Here is a 19,595-nt window from a genome sequence, read left to right as displayed (position 1 = left end):
TGTCCTTGTCCAAATGCAACTTCAGGACGGCGGCGCCATTTGTGGCTAGGTGGACAGAAGAGAAAAAAAGGAGGGGAGTGGGTGCAGAGAGAGAGAGAGAGAGAGAGAGAGAGAGAGTGAGCGAGAGCGACAAAGAAGGTGGTAATCTGAGTGGATCTGAGCACTGATCCTCTTTGGCCCTCATACAGTGTGCAGGGGGGTCACATAGTTGGAGCTCTGGGATAAGATGGGCGTAAAAAAAAGCAGGGGAGATGCAATATTTGGACGCGAGCTAAAATCACCAGCAACAGATTGAAAGGGATCAGCTTTATAGTGTCATGGAAAAAATATGGAAAAATAATTTGAGTTATCTGCCTGTATTCTTTACATCTATGTGTGTGTTGCTATGGCTGAGGGAAGAATCACATCTGCCACCGGATTACACACACACACAAACACACACACATACTGAGCCACGGCAAATCGTCCGAGGTATATTAGGTCAATGACCATTCAGATTTTGTCACAGCTGTAATGCCGAAAGGTCTGAATTGAGTAAAGGCAGCAGAGATGAGCTTTCCGTACTCCAACTGTAGTGCAGGGTTGAGGCTCAAGCCCTGCAAACAGTCCAGATGGGTCAACAGCGCAGAGCCAAAGCCCTCCTTAACCTGCTGGATCAGGGAATCAGCCATACTTCACAGCTAAGGCAGAGATCACACACAATCTCTCGCAAACACACATGCAGACTCGCTCGTCCACCTGCAAACACACCCCCGAATTCGGGCCAGGTGTAGTCAATCGGATCACCTAAAAAATTCTGTCCACGCGGCTGAAATGGAAAGTAATAAAACCCCAGCTCACTAGTTTGTTTATGGTAACTGCTGTAAAATAGCTATCGCCTTGCTTTATAGATTGAATGTCATAAAAAAGATCAATTTGCTTCTTTGGGAATAAGCAATAATACAGTGCATTTAATATTCCTTTTTACAGACTTGTTTATTTTCATGTAGACTGGAGCATTAGAGATGCCATTATAAGGCTGTCTAAATTGGTCCACCGAGGCTTGGTCGAGCCCATAACAAGCACCGCGATTCTAAAACATTTATGCAACATCGCCCAACATTACAGCTTTTAGTATTTGCTACGGAGAATTGTTTGGTCCCTATAGATGATCAAAGATGTTGTAAATGCATGAAGCAGTTTTTCTGCCACTTACGTCTTCCTTCTGTAGTCATGTGGAACCGCACGAAGAAAGACATTTTGTGTCCCATTCCCACCCTAAAACATCCATTAACTTGTTTTGGCTTTTCGCAGTTTATCACTAATTAATGCAGAATTAGGCTGACTGTCCTGAAAACTTCCGAGTTGTCAGGAAGAGGTTTTGAAAGTAGTTTTCTCTCCCTCACCCGTCTCTAAACGTGTGATTATGCATATCAGCTGCCGCTCTGCCTTGCTGCAGTCAGAGCAGAGGAGGGGAAAAGGGAATGGGTGCACGTACATTGTGAGCAATTTTTTATTTTATTTATTTTTTTCAGAATAATCGTCAGGCAATTGAGGGGCACACAGAATAAATAAGAACATAAGTCGGGTTTAAGGCACATTGTTATCACAGCTAGGCCAGTGCTGTGACTGTGAAATGGAGAATACGGTTCCCCTGCTCTCAAAAAATCACTCTCGCCCACTAGGCCACTGTTCCTCTCCAGTTCAGCTCACCCAGAGTGATATCCTCTTGCCGAGGGTGAGTGCAAGGTCCTGAAATTCCATCCTACACTGATTTACCAAAGACATTATGCTGCTTTTTTATTTTTTATTTTTTGCTTGAGCTAAGTAATGCCACCACATTCCTCTAAACAGCAGTTTTTACAGTACTTCCACAGCACAGAAATCCTTGTTTTTCTAGTAGTGATAAATATAAGAAAAGGGGGGCAAGACAAATTCCCAATTCTATCTCTTTTTGGGGGAGAAAACATAAAATAACCAATCCATTATCTGAGCACCACCCCTGCTGCGTTCCCCTGATTCCTTCTAGCTATTAGCAGCTTAGGACACAAATAGATCACACAAGATATTAAAAAGCAGCGGGAATCTAACAGTTTAAAAGCTCCACCGTAATCCGTGCTGTGGAACAAAACATGTCTGAATGCAGACAAATTATTTTTTTCCGCTGATTCTTTCGTCTTTTTTACGGTTATTGTTTAGTATTCAGATTTTATAGTGCATGTTTTTGTCAGAGATGGCATTTACAGATGACACATAAAGGAGTTGGGAGGCAACCGGGGTGATAAGCCCGGAGTTAAACCCGCTGAAAATCAGTTGAGCTTCCTCGTAAACCCTGACAGTATATACGATTTATCTGTTTTTAATTTCATTTTTTTATTCTTTTCCCAAGCAAACATAAGTCAAATGAATGGATGGCGTTATTTTAAAGCAATTGTGCCACAACTGTGAAAGTATCCGTAGCAGTATTGAGGCAGATTCAATAATAAAAAACTCAGGAGACGAACATAATGTTGTTCAAAGAATGAAAATCTACAGATATATGACTGTATTGGATTTCAAAGCTTTACCTTCCAAACCTCAGCCACAGATTTGTGCTTGGCAGGAAATAAAACATTCTGTCATAACCGATCAAAGACTCAAGTGGCGAGTGAGGCAGACACTAACAGTTGCTGGCATCATTTAATTGACAGCACCTGTAACCTTAATATTGGTTCAACTGTTGAACAAGCACAAATGTGACACCATGTACTTTAACAAGAATGTGGGGGAAACAGAGAAGACTGTTCCGACTTCAAGGTATACAGAAAAAGTGAGAGAATTTACGATGTCCTTGAGGTCCTTGATGGTCTCTGGGATGTTGTAAATGAAAACACAGAATGCCACCATCCATGTTCCTCTAGCCCTGATTTAATGACTCTATTACCATTCTGCTTCAAACTCTCACTGGATTTAGCTCCTTTTTGGGTTATAAAATCCATGTTGAGAAAAATAAAATACTGGCAGACAAAATAAACATGAAGGCAGTTTAAGTGATTATGTCGGTGCGCCTTCACAAGCTAAATCCATGAAAATCCATATAGCTAAATCCATGAAAATAGAACAGGAAGCGAGTATTTGCTCTAAGATGTCGTGTGAGTAGTTAGAAGCAAAGGGCTAATTTTTAGATCAAAATTGCGCTTAAGCCTTCTCACATATCTTACGCTGACCTTACAGCAGATGATATTTGAAGTGATTTTGCTTTTAGGCAAAATTCCAATTTAGAGTCTGATCACAGAGCCGAGCTCTGCTGTCACAGCACTTTAGGGGTAAAACTGATGCAGAAGTACTGCAGTCTTTTTCTCAAGTTGACTGTTTTGACAGAATAGAAGTAGTTTGACAACATAATGCCAGTTTAGTTTTGATCAAAAGATCCATGATAACCAATGATGTGATTTACTTTTTTTACACCATCAGCAGTCAAGAGTTGATGGTATGTTAAAATATGGTTACCCTGCAGCTGCAAAGAATTCTGTTCTTATACAACTAAACTGTGTTCTCAATTCCATTTTCAAAGAAACCTAATATTTCACAGTAATGTAAAAAGACTCTCACCTGGGATTACTGAATTTGTGTCCTGAGTGAAACCATTATTCTCAGATCTCACTTGTTGTTTAATAGGTTAAAGCACCAAAATTACTTGGTTAGGTTTGCAAAAATATCAAAAATTTAGGCTGAAATACAAAACTTTCACATGTTTAAAACCTTTTTTTCCATTTTATGGCTTACCGGGTTGAAATATTCCATCCCATCTATTATATGATCGTTTGACAAAAAAATAGGGACAATTTGAAAGCAAAAAAAAAAGAAGTCAAAATATGCTGATTATAAATATATCTCTGATGCGACTTCAACAAATGAAATTCAGGATGAAATGTCTTTCCCTCCAAACACAATTAAGAATGCAGTTTCAATGTATAGGAATATAATTGCTGCTGGAGTCACATCTCCACTCTGTTAGGAAACTTGAAACTCATTTCAAACTCCATTTATTGTTCCCATTCATGTTGGCTGAAAGACATTTACAGGAAATTTTGAAAGCAATTATTTTTGGAAAAATCAATTTTGCTCTTTGTCATGGCAGAGCTTAAATGTTTAAACTAACACGAACAATTTGAATCTTCTATAAATGTCACACAGTGTTCATTTTTCAGGCTGCACAGTGAGGTAGTGGTTAGCACTTTCGCCTTGCAGCAAGAAGATCCCCGGTTCAAATCCCGGCTTGGGCCTGGAATCTTTCTGCATGGAGTTTGCATGTTCTCCCTGTGCATGCGTGGGTTTTCTCCGGGTACTCCGGCTTCCTCCCACAGTCCAAAAATATACTGAGGTTAATTGATTATTCTAAATTGTCCGTGTGTGTGATTGTTCATCTCTATATGTAGCCCTGCAACAGACTGGCGACCTGTCCAGGGTGTCCCCTGCCTTCACCCGAGTCAGCTGGGATAGGCTCCAGCACCCCCTGCGACCCTAGTGAGGATAAAGCGGTGTATAGAGAATGGATGGATGTTCATTTTTCTAGTTTAAAAGAAAAAAGAAAAACCCTATAACTCCTGTCTTGTGGGTAGCAGCAGGACTAATAATTGTTTATTAAGCACCTAATTTGGCTGCAACATCACAGACTCTCAAGTCAAATAACATAATCAATTGATACTGTAATGAGCGACATTGCAAAACAATTATTCCAACTGCTGTGACAGATTGCCTAATCAGTCAGATTCTGATCATTTAAATTACTCATATCTTTACATTTAACATTGCTTCATTGATCTGTATAGACACTAAAGCTGCATTATAGCAGTGAATCCATATATTCTCATGTTTTAATTGGACTGAATAGGATAGGTTGCAAATGCAAATTCCTGTTCCCTTTAAGCACAGATTCATTTAATCATCACGCTGTCAAAGCCAGACAAGCCATAAAAATGGCTATGAATAAATTTTTAATCAAGCAAAGGTAAATTCTCAATGAGAACATCAAATAAAACTTGCTTCAAAACCAACAATTCAAACTTGAAACAGCCAGATGGCTTCACAGTATGAATCAAAGACATTGTTCTCAAAAAATGTCCTCAGTCCTTATCAGACCTCCTTCCTCAATTACAGACATATTCTTCAATCAATGCTGAAAGCCAGAAGCATAAAAAAAGATACTGAAGTGGACTCGAAGACTATTCTGCCTGGATACACACACAAACAGGGGGAAGTGAAGTGTACATATTGTACACGATGTCACATCACACCATGAGCCCCATCAGGACCTGACACCTACACAAATAAGGAGACGTCTTAAGGCGCGACGACACCTGGTCACAATTAAAAGCTGAGGAATTAACCTTAAGAGCAAATGTTCTAAGCTGAAGTTACAAATATAACTCGGGCACACTCGCACACGACTGAAGACGCGCACAAAAAAAAAAAAAATCTCAGAGGACGTATTCAACTGCAACTACAGCAACTTCATAATATCCAGTCATGTTATTACTGTTACTTTATGGTATAGACAAGTCATCTGTGTGTGTGTATGTGTGCTCTGAGATTACAATCATCTGGGACATTCATCTATTCTGTAGCTGCTGAGGAGATTGAGTGGGGTTGGGTGATACGATGGCACTTTCACAAAGGATTACATTACAGTTATTCATTCCCTTCATACAGTACTCATTTGCTCTTCCCCCCAATCTTTGCATTTGATAATGGACACTGCCTACATTTTGAATTGAGCTGGTAGCAGACACAGGATTAACACCCACAGAAATAAAGCTATATGCACATGTGTGACTGTATGTTTATGTTTGAAATGACTTACTGATCTTTTTTTTTCTTTTACCAAGTGGTGTTAATCCTCCACTGCCATCGCTGTATCATGAGCGAGATTGTGTGAGCACTTGCAGGCTAATCACACTGTTAATCAGATATAGTTTTTTTTATTATACTTTTCTGTTTCAGGCTGCATTCAAAAGCAGTTCAAAGCCTCTTCAATAGAGAGTCATCTCATATTGCTAATACCATTCAGGGGGAAAAGGAAAAGTCTCCCGCAGGGATAGCATGAATGGAGCTATGGCATGTTTTAAGTACTGTAAGTGCATATGTGACATTACAGTAGAGATGATTAAATGCATGTTCAAATGCCTCTGGTGTTGTAGGAATCACAACAAATACGAGCATTAGTTAATGAAATAGGTTGCACTCTAGTGACAGCTACAGATCATATTATAACAGCGAGAAACAGTAAATATGTATGCATGTATTAAAAGCTGCTCTGTTATGTTATGTTATTATGTAAGCGTGCACTATTGAACAGCAGTGATTGCTTGTGAATAAAGTCCTGAAATTGAAAAATCTTATAATCTTTTGTTACCATCAATGATCACCTTTTCCATGTGGTGAAATCCTATAAAATAATATAGTTTTCATTGTAATTAAAGGTCAGCCAATCTTAGATATGAGTCAAACCAAGAAGATGCGGCATGTTTTGACGGCAGTTCAGTTCTAAGTGAAGCTGGGAGTAATGAAATTGCAGTTGCCAATTGTTGGATGAAAAGTTGCAGATTAAAGGCTGCGAACCTCCAACCTCTCTGCAAGATAACATACTAACTGTAACTACTCATCAGGGAGGCGGACTACAAATCAGACTGCAGTTGCAATTACTATTGATTGACCTCTTTATTAAAACAGTGTGAGTTTGTTTGTTTACTCTCTAAACAGCTATATCAGTTGCTATCAATTTTTGACAAAGCAGCTGCTCAATAAGTGTTTGCCGTATTGTAAAGCACACTCGTCACCACCAGTAATCATGGGTCTCGCCAAAACAACCACGACTGAGTGTGTAAGGATTATAACTTTAATAATAACAAATATGCAGCGTGTTTGTCTTGATGGGTTTCTCGAGCAGTATTTTCTGACAGCAGATTCACTGTGAGGCTGTATTTGGACATAAAATATTGCAGAGATGCAGGTGTTTTGAAGTTTCTGTTGCGAAGATGGCTGACTCACACAGTGATATATTTACTATTTAAAACAAATCTTACATGCACTCCATCTTTGAAATGGATCATAACTTGTTTTAATTTAACATTATCAGTCATGTTGTCATTTGCTGATTATCTGGTGCTGCATTTTCTTTGCCTTGCTCATTTCCTCCCGATAAATCACACTTTATATGACACAAGGCCTCAATAATAACATTTAACTTCATGACAGCTTGTTTCCAAAAATTCTTCATCTCTCTAAATCTCATTCGCATGGAAATTCCCAGTCTCAAAGGAGACAAGGTCACCGCGTCCACAGTATGTGTCCGGTGAGTAAATAAAATGGAACGACATGCCAGCAAAGACAGATGCGGCCATAGATAATGAGATAGTAATGACAAAAGCATAGAAATCTAAGCTACAGTTGTCTGTAAATGCTCTCCATTACAATAAATGACTTCATTACAACAAAGATGTGTTCAACCACCCTCTGTGTTTCAATGAGTATAACTGTGGAACAATTTGTTGAAGTGTGCTCAAGTAATAGAGCTTCAGATGCTGCCTGTGGTATTTACACTTATCCTCTCAATGTGCTAGCCCAGGACTGCCAAGGAGTATTTGTACCTGCGCAAAGCACCTGAGTACGCACACTTACGCACACAGACACAGCTGTATCACACAGATACAGGCCATTCCCTGCCTTTCTCTGTGCTTATTAAGACATTGAAGCTTTTAGCACCTAGCAGCACTAATCCTATAGCCTTATGCTCACTGCGTGCTGGCGCCAAATGGCCTTATACAGAGCCCCTCTCACCCTGCCTTTCTCACTCTCCTCCTCCCTATGTGAGTGTGAGCATCTGTGACTGTTTGTGATGAATGGACAAGGCGAAAGAGGAGAGGGGTGAATGTGAGACATTGCACCACTGAGGCCAGTGAGGAGAGAGGAGGGAGGGGGGGGGAAAAGACAGAATGAACGAGGGAGGCAGGGACTAAAAGAGGATGGGTGTACGCGGGGGCTTTGTGTATGTGTGTCGGGGAAGGAGGTGGGGATGGAGGGTTGTTGCACACGAATTGCATACAAAAGCACCTACATGCACTCTGGCCCTGCGTTTATGTCCTGCTTGTCAGGCATGCAGAGCGCGTGTACCTACGCCCGTGTGTGTTTGTGTTGTCACGGCCGCGGCCGCCTCTGTGTGTGTGTGTGTGTGTGTGTGTGTGTGTGTGTGTGTGTGTGTGTACATGCGCGTGCAAGGCCGAGGTAGGTTAAACTTGTACTCGTGAAGTGTTCCCAGAAGAGATTAATCATCCTGTGCTGGAATGCAGCATCGTGGTCATAAATCATCACCTGACCTCTCTCTCTCTCTCTCTCTCTGTCTCTCTCTGTCTCTCTCTCTGTCTCACCCTCTCTGCCACACGTAGCGGTGAAGTCAGGGTAAAAGGAGTGTCATTGCATATCTGCAGTAAACAAACAGCCCACAGCCTTGACGGAAGTGTGAAAGGTTGGAAACTGCTCTAATTAACACACACTGGTGTCGAATCTCAATCAAATGTTAAAGAAACCTGATACGGTCAAGATTATTTTTCAAAACAGATTTTTTTTCTAGTGCTTTTGTAAATCTAAATTTGAGGGAAAAGTAAAATGTTGTCCTTCGGCTGCTTCAGCCACGGCTGAAGAGAAGAAAAGCAAAGCCACGACCTCCAAAAGCTGGCGGATGCTCTAAAAGACTAAAAGGATATATTTTGTCCAGAATCACAACCACTTCAGACAAAAATGCAGGAGATGCCTCTGTGCTTGCGCTAGCCATTCGCCACTTCGCCATAGGCGATGCCTTACTCAGGGTGGCGAAGCCATTTTTAGCATGTTTAGTGACGGTGGCAAAGCTAATTTTGCCTAATAAATGTGAAAAAAGGGTTAACTTACAACTTTTTTGTAATTTGCCGAGCGATAATCAAAGAAAATAACAAACCGCGTCTCCTTTACTGAAGAGTGCTACCGAGTACAACCGGAACGACCCGAATGCTTCCGATCATTAATAGATGCACACTGTCACGTGTCTCGTCTCAGCCAATCAGAAAAAAGGATTGATTTTTTACAGGAATTGTTGTGCATATTTCTTATTACTTAGAAATAAAAATAGTCCAGATGCAAATTGCATGTGAGTAACTTTTTTAATTAAAATGTTGAAATAAACTGAAGTAATATTGAACCTCAAAATGGCCTCAAAATGCACCAGAATGCAGGAAAAGGACTCCATTTTTTCAAAATTCCACGCACCGCAGTACAGACACTGAAAAAGTGTGGCTAAACAAAATTCTAGCACTTTCGCCACAGTGCCTCTCTAACCATGTTGCAACAACCACATGATTACTGCTGACTGATTCACGACTGATTTGGCTATGAGAAGTTAGAGGTAGTATATGATACGATACACTACAGTACAATAAGAATTTATGAATCGCAGAGGGAAAATCTGCATTGTTACAACAGCAATGGAGTGGAAAAAATGTACAAAAGTATTCATAAAGATTGTCCAAATGGATGCCATGGATGTGGAAATAACATTATTGCTCATATCAATGGTCGTGCAAAGAAATAATGATTGATGGGAATGATATTTCCACAAACATATGACTTGTTTTTTTTCCCCAAAAATGTATAAAATTTCAGAAATATGTGTTTGTCATTGTTTATCCTGCACTCTAAAAAAAGCATAATCTGCCTTATTTAAGTGACAATGTATGGTGTTAAAAAATTTTCTTTCTCTAATCTTGCATCATTACTATTATTATTTATTTATTCATTTATAAAGTAAACTGTAATTTTTGGTCTATTAAAGTCTCTTGTATGAATGCAGCTGTGTTCCATGTCCATCCATCACGCTCTTAGATTCCAATTTTTGACTTTAAGGTGAGGTAAACTGACATTAGACACAAACAGTGCTGAAAAATCATTCAACCACAATACAAAGAATCTGTTAGATTTTAGGAGGATATTACTGATTACTGACTTTCAGTTCAATCATATAGTGAAGGCCATATACATATACATACTGAATTTCCCTTTGGGGATGAATAAATGATTCTATTCTATTCTGTTCTATTCTATATAGTATTTATCTACAAATTTGTGTTCTGCCTTAATTAATGCATAAGATTTTAAGTATAAAACTGTATGTTGTGGATGTGGCTGAGGTGGTAAAGACGAATGTCCACAAATTTTAAGTTTGGCATTTTGACCCCTGGCCTCTCCATGTGCCAAGCGTCCTTGGGCAAAGCACTGAATCCCAGGTTGACTCCAATGGCAGGTAAGCATCTTGCATAAGAGGCATTTAACTGAATTAGTGATGCAAGTTTTTTCTTTACCCATATGAAAAATTTAGTCCTGTATAATAATATAACATGAATAATTGCTTTGAAAATTGCTATTATGCATACATTTTCTTGATGCTCTGATATTTATTGATGTGAAAAATATTCTCATCAATCATACTAGTGACTTGGATGCACGATGCCCAGAACTACCTGGAAAAAAGTGTTGAGTCTTTTTTTAGAATCAGAGTGCATGGCTGATTGTTTTGACCAGGTAAAGACAATACTTTGAAATATATATTGTGAGATGACATATATCTTTCAAAAGCATGTTTGCAAGAAACTGTAGCCCAATGTCACATGTTTTAAGCATTTAGAATTAACCAAAACTGCTGGAGAAGTCACGACAGAACATTTTGAAGAGTTCATGAAATCAGAATTTTACAAATCTACCTGCATCCTCTTTGTGACTCACAGAGTGGCTGCAGCTTGAATCTGGATTTATTCTTTTCATAATTTTATCACTGATGAAGAATGGCATTCCTCTATTCTTGTGATTACTCCACTTTCTATGACTGGTTAGAAAAAGGTATATTTTCAGCTGCTGCACAAATGTTTGAGGGTGGGTGGGAGTGAAAAGACGAAGTTAAACAAGCATTTTCCTCGGACCTTTACATCTTCCACCAGTAAGAACAGGAACCTAGCCGAAAGTCAGCACTGTACTGAGCGTGTTGCTTCGCAGGTAGAAGAAAGGACCTTTTTACTTGGTTATGTTCAAGAACAGGAAATTGATTCTTTAATATTAAAAATTCAACAGCTGAGTTTCATTACTTTTCCGAGTCTATTCCCTTTCCCTCGTGGAGTGGGAAAATATCACAGTTTATTAAATTACTTCTCTGAAAAGTCTCTGGGGATGCCATCTTAACTCCCGTCCTCCTTCACAAGGCCATTTTAGACTGTAACTAGACATGTCTGCTTAGAAGAGAGAGACGGAGAGAAAGAGAGAGCACATAAGCAACAGAGGGATGGAAGGTACGGTGCATTTCCAGATTTCATTGGCTGCCAGAGAGAGTTTGCGGTTATTCCATTGGCTGTGAAAGGCATGGAATTCAATGATACCACAAATCAAGGGTAAGGAGTAGTGTAAACAGAAAAGCCACAGTAATGCCTAACTGAAATTGAGACTGTGTGTGTGTATGGCTGGATGCATATTCTCTTGGATGTGTCCATTAGCCGATATGTCTTCTACTAGCAGGGTCACAGCAGGGACTTGTTTAGCCCGAACAACACTTCAACAGGACAGAGTGCCTTTAGTAAGTTCACTGGTACAAAAGATCTTCAAGTATCATCAGTGATTGCTCTAAGTGCACCTTCTGTCCAAAGGAGCAAAGAGGTCACAGCCTCTTAAGGGCAAAAAAGGACACTTTTCACTGCATTCCTCAGAAAAAAGAAGTAGAGGGATTTGTAATGTGTAAGGGAGACTACTTAGCTCTCCACACTCATGGGGAGTACTTTCAAGAAGAAAACCGTTTACTGCTGCAGTAGAAAGCTTAAGGGTCTTTTTGGTTACTTTATGTGGAAGCTTGCTCGACACAGTGAGCTAAGAAATTCAGTTTGATTCATTGTGACTCAATGAGGCTTGATGCATGTTGCATGTGTTGGGTGTCTGTTCAACGGGACCAAATTATTTGACAATAAGATCGGCCTTCAGTCAGTTTTCATACACTGCATTGCAGGTGTCATTTCAACTGACAGATGACTGACGGTGCTCTTATTTGCTCAGGCATCAACATGAAAACTGAGCACCTAAATGAGAGAACACATCACTCACTGGACCGTCATTAGAGTGTGCTGGGGAGGGCAAAATTTCTCCTACATGATCCGCTGAAACTGGAAATAGTTCAGACTACGGTGCAAAACTTAGACATTACCCACAAGCACAAGTGCAAGTAGACACATGAGTAAGATACTTTATTTTTGCCCAACTTCAATGTAACCAGGAAGCTCCGTGAGCCTGCGAGGAGGATGAGTTAAAACCAGTCGGTCAGCTGTCAGACAGATGTAGTAAATATCATCCCACTCTGCCATCACTTCCAACACAAAAAACCCACAGGATCCATGGGCATGGTAATCCAAGATGAAGGCTGCTCTCTACAAGCGTCACTTTCTCTAAAGCACAACTAATGCTGGGTGTCACACACGCAGACACACACACACACACACACACACACACACACACACACACACACTCATCACACTACAGTGGAGCATGAGCAACACAAAAACCCCTTCGAAGAAAAACACGGGCCACAAAGGTCGCGAGGGAACGCGCAAGGGACAGATGGGAGATAAGCTCGTGGCTTTCAGATTTCATATCGGTTTAAGAAAAATCGCAGAGAAACAGCAGAACATGAACAACGCTGGAGAATCTCAGGCTACTGTGTGTTCCAAAGTCTCAGCTCTTCAACTACAGCATTTCCAATTGTTTTCACATTGAGTTGGGTTAAATTTCACTTCTTCTATTGTGTGTCTTGGCAGCTATTTTGAGAATCATTGTTGCAATAAAGAGATATCCAGGGCTGTGTTTTAGTGGCAGTGCTGATCTCTCCTTTTTAATTAAAAAACATAAGATTACAAGGAGCGCCAGTCATGTGCGTCACAGCCTTTTGTCCAAAGATGTGAAGGTGATACGCTGCGCAAATTTGATTGGACCATTCAAGCCACAAGTCATGTAAACACCATTATTGAAGAGGACTGTTAGTTGACGCAATCATGAAAGTGTCTCAAACACATACATTTGACTGCAGTGGTAAATTTGACTCTAACAATGTGACAAACACTTAAGGACAGAAAAAAAACAACAACATCCTTTCAGATTTCCCTTCTGTGTATTTGTCAGAAAGCCATGAGATATGCCATCTACTATTGTTTGATCCTCTGTGGTTTCTACCCATCTACCCACCAATTAATCAATTACTGCAATTAATATAATTTGCTCCTTCAGCAGCTAGTCTTTGTAATTTTAGCCTCTCGAAAAACCACAGCATGCTATTCGTACATATCCCTTAGCAAGCTCCCCTCTGGAGGACAATTAATGTTGAAAGTTGAAATGTTGAAATATGACACAGAGAGGACAATGGAGCATGAATGGATCAAATTGAGGACTCGACAGACAAAGGAGGGAAATGCAGAGAAGCTCAACTGGTTAATTGAGTCGGTCCATCCTAGTAAAAGCCTTTCTGTCACTGTTGTATGTCATGCTATACAAACTCTACTCTGCAGGAGGCCGAACAGGGCAGCATCATACGAATGAAGCCATTTCTGTAGCAGCTCTTCTATCTGGATGTGTATTCATGACACTCAGTAAATTGTGTATCTGGCTCAGAAAAGCCCTGAGCTTGTGAAACAGCTGACAGATCTTCCCATAATGGAGCCATGTCACCGAGCTTAGTATTTTCTATTTACCTGCACGTTCTGATAATTATAGGAACAGTATCAACATTATCGTCCTCTCTCTATATTCTGGCACAAAGAACATCATTTTCACCTACCTCTCCTCCCTCTAAAGGTCAGTGTTCTTAGTTAATCAGCAGTGACAAGAGATTGTTTCTGCCTCCATTACTACCTATCCTGTTGTGTCCCAAAGGATAAAGTGCTAAGGTCTAATGTACCATATAACAGCAGTGTTTGCTACATTTCCCAAAAAAAAATTCTATTTAGCTCTGAACCATTTAAGACTTGGTTGTGAAAACAGCGTAAAAACACAAAAAAAACTGGACACTTCAAGCTGCAGGAGTGTAAATCTGCTGGGGATGATTGCTTGCTTTATCCTCTCTTGCATCTTCATGGAAAAATACAACTGTAAACTTGGCCCCGCCGCTTAAATCTGATGGATTTAAGGTATTTTAAAACTTGCTAATGTTGCTATGGTTGCGCCGTCAGTAGCAACAGCGTTTAGTGTTTCACACCCCATTGAAATGTCCAGGTAAAGGGAAAAATGTTAACACTATGCAGCAAATAGGCAAATAGCTTTTTCCCCCTAAACCAAACCAGTCAACACATGAAATCATACAAAGCCTTCAAATAAGAGGCACTTTACTGCTCTCAGATAATTATACCTGAGAGACATATAAGCAGTTTTTTGTTATGACATCAATTAACATGATGCAATGTAGTTCTAGTTGACAGAATTTGAAACAATGAACACAGTATTGCCTAGTTTGCGTTTGAAAGGGACTTTTGGCTCTAGATCGGCAACAAAATTGCACTGGCCTTGTCACAAACATTCAGCCCACTATGCTGGTTCATTTTCTAACATTGAGTGGGATCTGAATTGGTTGAGAAGGACAAAATGTATTAACTGGGCTCTGTGCACCAACACAGGTCACGCCTGCAGTGTGAAAACGACATTATTGAAATTGGACCTTTGAGGTTTTCTAATGCCGTTTTCCATCTGTGGATGAGGACAGTCCGGCACAACGCTGGACAGCACCGGATCTCACTGACCTCTTAGCGGCACCGCAGCCCCAAATTCAAGTGTGTGTGTGTTTGCGGGCGCGTGTGCTTTGCTGACGCGCACATGCATTAGGGTTATTGTGTGAAGCCTCCAGTCTTTAATCCCCTAATCTGCTGAACCCTGGAAATCACTGCAGTCATCTGTCAGCCGGGTCAGAGCAGACCACAGAGCTGAACGCAGGCAAATGTGTACACGCGCACACACACACACACACACACACACACACACGGCAAACACACGCGCTCACACTCTCAATGCCAGTCATTTATTCAACAAGGCCAGCCTCATTTTCGTCTAATGAAGATTGATGCTCCTCTTTCCAGGCCTCACAGGTGTTGCGGTAAAATGTATGTATAAATATGTAACCCACATAGAGCAGGTGAGAGAAAGGAAATGGCTTGATTCACAGAAAGACATTCACTCTCTAATCACATTTATGCATGAATTAACATCATGAAGTGCATCTATGCACGTTAAAGTTTCCAAACCACGTCAATCCGTGCTGCATCTCCATGGTAACAGCATAGAGTTAATCTTTTTGATTAGTTGTGAAGGTCCAACAAGGACAAGGACTTAGGGAACCTGTAGAGCTCAGACCCTTGAGTCAAGTCTAAACATCTCAGTCCTATTTGTGTGTGTGTGTGTGGCCTTGAGTGTGTGAGTAGTCGCGCCAAATAGGACACCCTGAGGGCTCGTCTGGAGATTGTGGTTGACACGGCCTGCTGCCATCCACCGTGAGCTCCTATTAGCACTTAAGACCGAGGATCGCAACACATATGCGCCTACAAACACGACACATTGGTCATAATGATTCCACCTGGCGGGGCAAACGCTGCGGGAGACGGCTGATTTGTGAGCGAAACAGACGCGGAGTCGAAACACAACTTGTTTTCCTATCTGCACGTGTTTGTGTGTGCATTATTTGTAAGTGTGTCAGTAAAGATCACACTCCAATCTGAGGGCTTCACTTCGCTTCTTGATTTATTTGCCCCTGTCAAAAGCTCAAGACGGAGGGATGGAAAAAGCGGGAGGGAGATCAAAGAGCGTTAGAGATCACACAGACGCAGGCAGGCTTGAAGAGAGCTAAAGGTGGAGGAGGAGATAGAAGGGCCACAGAGAGAAACTGTACTGGTTAGATTGAAGTGTGAATCTCAGCAGGGCGTCTCATCATCAAGATCCTCGTGGCATCTGTGTGTCTGTGTGTGTGTTCATGTCATAAAGTGCTGATGACTGCCAGGCTCTGGGATCTACAGCTGGTGTGTGGGCCTCATCCCTTGACACCCTACTTGATACACAACCGAGTTCAAAAGTTTCTTCCTAATGCATCCCTAAACTTTATGCGTGCATATGGCGTCAAACCCTCATGCTCAATGAATATTCATTCCTGGGTGTCCTATGGTGCTATGTTCCCCTGCAGTTTGAGGGAAAAGGGGGGCAGCTGGGTTGTGACTTCCAGCCTCTGTGTCACCCAATAAAATGAAATAAAAAACAGAGCTCATAGCAGGAGAGAAAAGACATAAAGCTGAGCACAACACAGCCTACTCTACCTTGACCTCTGATTTTAGCTCACCACTGTGCGTAATGCAATACATTGTTTCTAACTCACTGTATGGAGAGCAAGTGGGTGAAATATTAATGAGTACAAAAACTGTATAAAATATAGACTAAAGTGCAAATCGATGCTTTGGAGGAAGGTGAGAGACAGGGATGCAGCTGCTGCGTCCGAGCGGAGTAATCGCGGCGACGCAAAGCTGTGGCAATCACGAGAGGAGACAAGCGGTAATGATGGGTCAAGCAGCCAATTAAAGCCCACCAATAACTCACATCATTGCTGTGATTAAGTGAAAGCATGTTTTTTTTCTCTCTCTCTCTTTTTTCGAAGGACACTCGGCAGTGGAATGAGGGATGCTGCGCTGCGGTAGCCATAAAAAAAGCGCCTCGGACAGGAGCCGAGCCCCTCATCACGAGTCACGACAGGTCTGCACAGTCCACCTTGACCCTTTGAGATAAGAGATGCAATTTCTGAGGTGTCTTGTGCGTTTCGGTGCCGTGCATGTAGAAACTGGCGTGTGCAAACCTCTCCAACAACAACAAACTCGGTTATTCTAAGGTCATTTCAAGCGTTAACCTACACGGCTCGGCAAATGGCACTTCAACGACACTGCGGACGCGCACAGGGAGCCCTCCGTGACCAATGCCAGTCAAGTGTTGGCTCACACGAGGACCACAAATGTTATTCCGATAAAAGGCACCTCAATGTCATCGCTCCTCGCTGCCCTCCCTCCATCCATCCCACCTCCCCAGTCCTCCTACTTGCCACAAGAACTGATCGTGTCTACACATGTGCTGTTTGTGGCCACAGAAGCTGGCGTGTAAACAACAGCGGCGCGTAAGCATCGTTGCCATAGGAATATATTTCCAAAATACCACGTACCTGTTCACAGCTATGCTCGGCACTCACTGCATAATCCTCCTCCTCCTCCTCCTTCTTCTTCTTCTTCAACTTGAACTTTTCCCTTTTTTCCTCCAATCGAACAGCCCGCAGCTACTTGACACTTGTTTATTGCATACTTTTTCTTCTTCTTCTCTTTTGCCCTGTCTATTCCTGACAAGCCCGCTACTGCATGCAGAGTGAGATGACAGCGCGGGGGGTGAGCTGGTGGAGAGGGCAGGCAGGGAGCCTCCAGTTCAACATCTCACCAAATCGTAGGAATCAAACGGAACAATCCATTCCGCGGCGGCGATCGCTATAGGGGGGAAAAAAACACAGTGCTGACTTGACTGGCGAGGATGGACCACAAAAAAAAAGAAAAAAAAGAAGACACCACACACACATACACCGGACAGCTGTGCGCACGCGTCTTCCGTTTTAGTTTCTCTTCGGACCCGGAGAAACGGCGGGCAAAGCGGGCATGCTCTGTACGTGAGCGACGACCGATCGGTAAAGGCTGCGCGCAGCGGCACCCGGGGAGCGACCGTCCGCGCACAGCAGGCTACAGAGGAATGACCGAGGCTCGCCGAGCTGCGCGTTCACGGCCGAGCCAAGTCAATGGTCATTATAAGCGCATGTGGAGAGTAATCCACTGTGGGGCTGTTGACTGCAGCTGCATCCCGACAAGATGACACGCGGGGATCAGCAGTGGCACCGATTAAACAGTTAGAAATGCGGATGTGATCCATCTCTCGCCTCAAATGGAAATGGTTTTACGCGTAAATATGACATTACATTACAATCACTTGACAATTTATGGCATATGCTTACTAAATACTGTGGTTTCTGCTGTTTTGCCACGCTGAGATGCAACACTGAATATTAATATATGATTACTTGCATGCTTTTAGGAAATAAAAGGTCAGTTTCATTACGCAAATAGGCTGCAGCAACATTGCCACATGTATTTACAGCCTAACAGCCAAAGTTGAATCTCATTGTAATTTCCAGAGCTCCAACATGCCTGCTTAGGGTGTTAGTGCCCTCCTTCTATGGCCTGGAGCTCATTACAGTGGTCCTCAAGCATTTCTTTTTAAACAGTGCACCCACTGCACTGCAGGCTACTGTTCACATTAGCACACTGCCTAATGGGCTTTCTCTGTATTAGCAGCAATAGAAAAGTGCAATAACAGAAGCATGCAATTATGCACCATAACTAGGGAAAACATTGTTAACAGTTACCCCATTGCCTCTCACTCTCCGAGCTGTAAATGCATATTTCCCAATGGAGGTATGATAATAACGCCTGCTTATTTGAAAACACCTTGTAAGGAGAACCTTGTGGCTCTTTTGATAAAGATTTCATTTCAGCGGCATTTTTATGCATAACTGGGGATTGGCAGGGGACATAAACCTCTCACTTTTTGGCTTTATTTATTTAATTTTTTGGACTTTCTCATTTCCTATATCCATTTGACAATCCATTCCCTCCCACACGCCAGTGATATATTGATTGAGACAAATAAGGGCGGCAGCTTATGGGTAAGTAAACCTCGAAACATCAAATTGATTTGAATTCTCAGATGGCATGGGCAAATCCAGAGAGAAAGGTGAAAGGAAAGAGGGAGGCATCATTGGATCTCTAGTGGGTAACACAGGTGCAGTACGAGATGAAAAATGCAGATGAGGGTAGGATGATGTACTGAACCATTTTAAAGTCCCCAAGTGATAACCTAAAAAAAACTGCTATGACTTGGGCTCATGGTACCCATTTTTAATCATGCAGGTGCAGCTTGTCCGGAGCTTTACAGTTGCCCCAAATTGTCCATCACGGAGTTTTGTATTCTTAAAGACCCCCTCTGGTGGAAATCATGTTGTTTTTTTTGCCTCGTTAACATGCCCGTATGGTGTTTTTAATATGCTAGAAGACGCATCATGAGGGAAATAAGCAGTTAACACCATGGCTGAGCATTTACAAACTAAAACCTGAGTGTAGCGATGACGGTCTCAAAAACACAGATTCAGACTTCCGGGGTTCCATTCATAACAAATCGACCTTGTTAACCTGCAGTGTGGGGCTGTCTGTATCATTATTCTTGTTTGGTATCGGTTTCTGGTAATGTAGTTTTACAGTGTTTGAGCAGATTTGAAGGTAAAGCTGGTGTGCTTGAGTTGCAGTGAGTTATATGTAGACTATTTTAAGGTATGACAGGATTTTATTTTCAAGCTTAGAAATATGTAACTTTGATAGGCAAGAAGGACTTTTTAGGGGTTCAATCAATCAATGACTGGAGAGGAACATTAAATACAATGAATAAGTATAGCCCCATTAGGGTACAGCAATGTGGTAAACAAA

General features: G+C 41.6%; 1 protein-coding gene across 11 annotated transcripts in view; it reads right to left on the bottom strand.

The window, feature by feature from the left end:
• Positions 1-17,787, bottom strand: part of tenm2a (teneurin transmembrane protein 2a) — a 216,804-nt gene extending 199,017 nt beyond the window's left edge. For 6 of the 11 annotated variants that reach the window (XM_051954368.1, XM_051954370.1, XM_051954369.1 and 3 more), the window contains exon 1: positions 17,243-17,787. The gene's annotated coding sequence lies outside the window, so the exon portion shown is untranslated. The remainder of the gene's footprint in view (positions 1-17,242) is intronic. The other 5 variants (XM_051954375.1, XM_051954376.1, XM_051954374.1 and 2 more) reach the window with 2 other exon arrangements.
• Positions 17,788-19,595: the final 1,808 nt, after the last annotated feature.

Source organism: Acanthochromis polyacanthus, chromosome 10, assembly GCF_021347895.1.
Source record: "Acanthochromis polyacanthus isolate Apoly-LR-REF ecotype Palm Island chromosome 10, KAUST_Apoly_ChrSc, whole genome shotgun sequence".
In the NCBI taxonomy this organism is placed as follows: Eukaryota; Metazoa; Chordata; class Actinopteri; family Pomacentridae; genus Acanthochromis; species Acanthochromis polyacanthus.
Note: the sequence above shows the minus strand (reverse complement) of the source record. Positions and strands in the feature narration are given on the sequence as shown.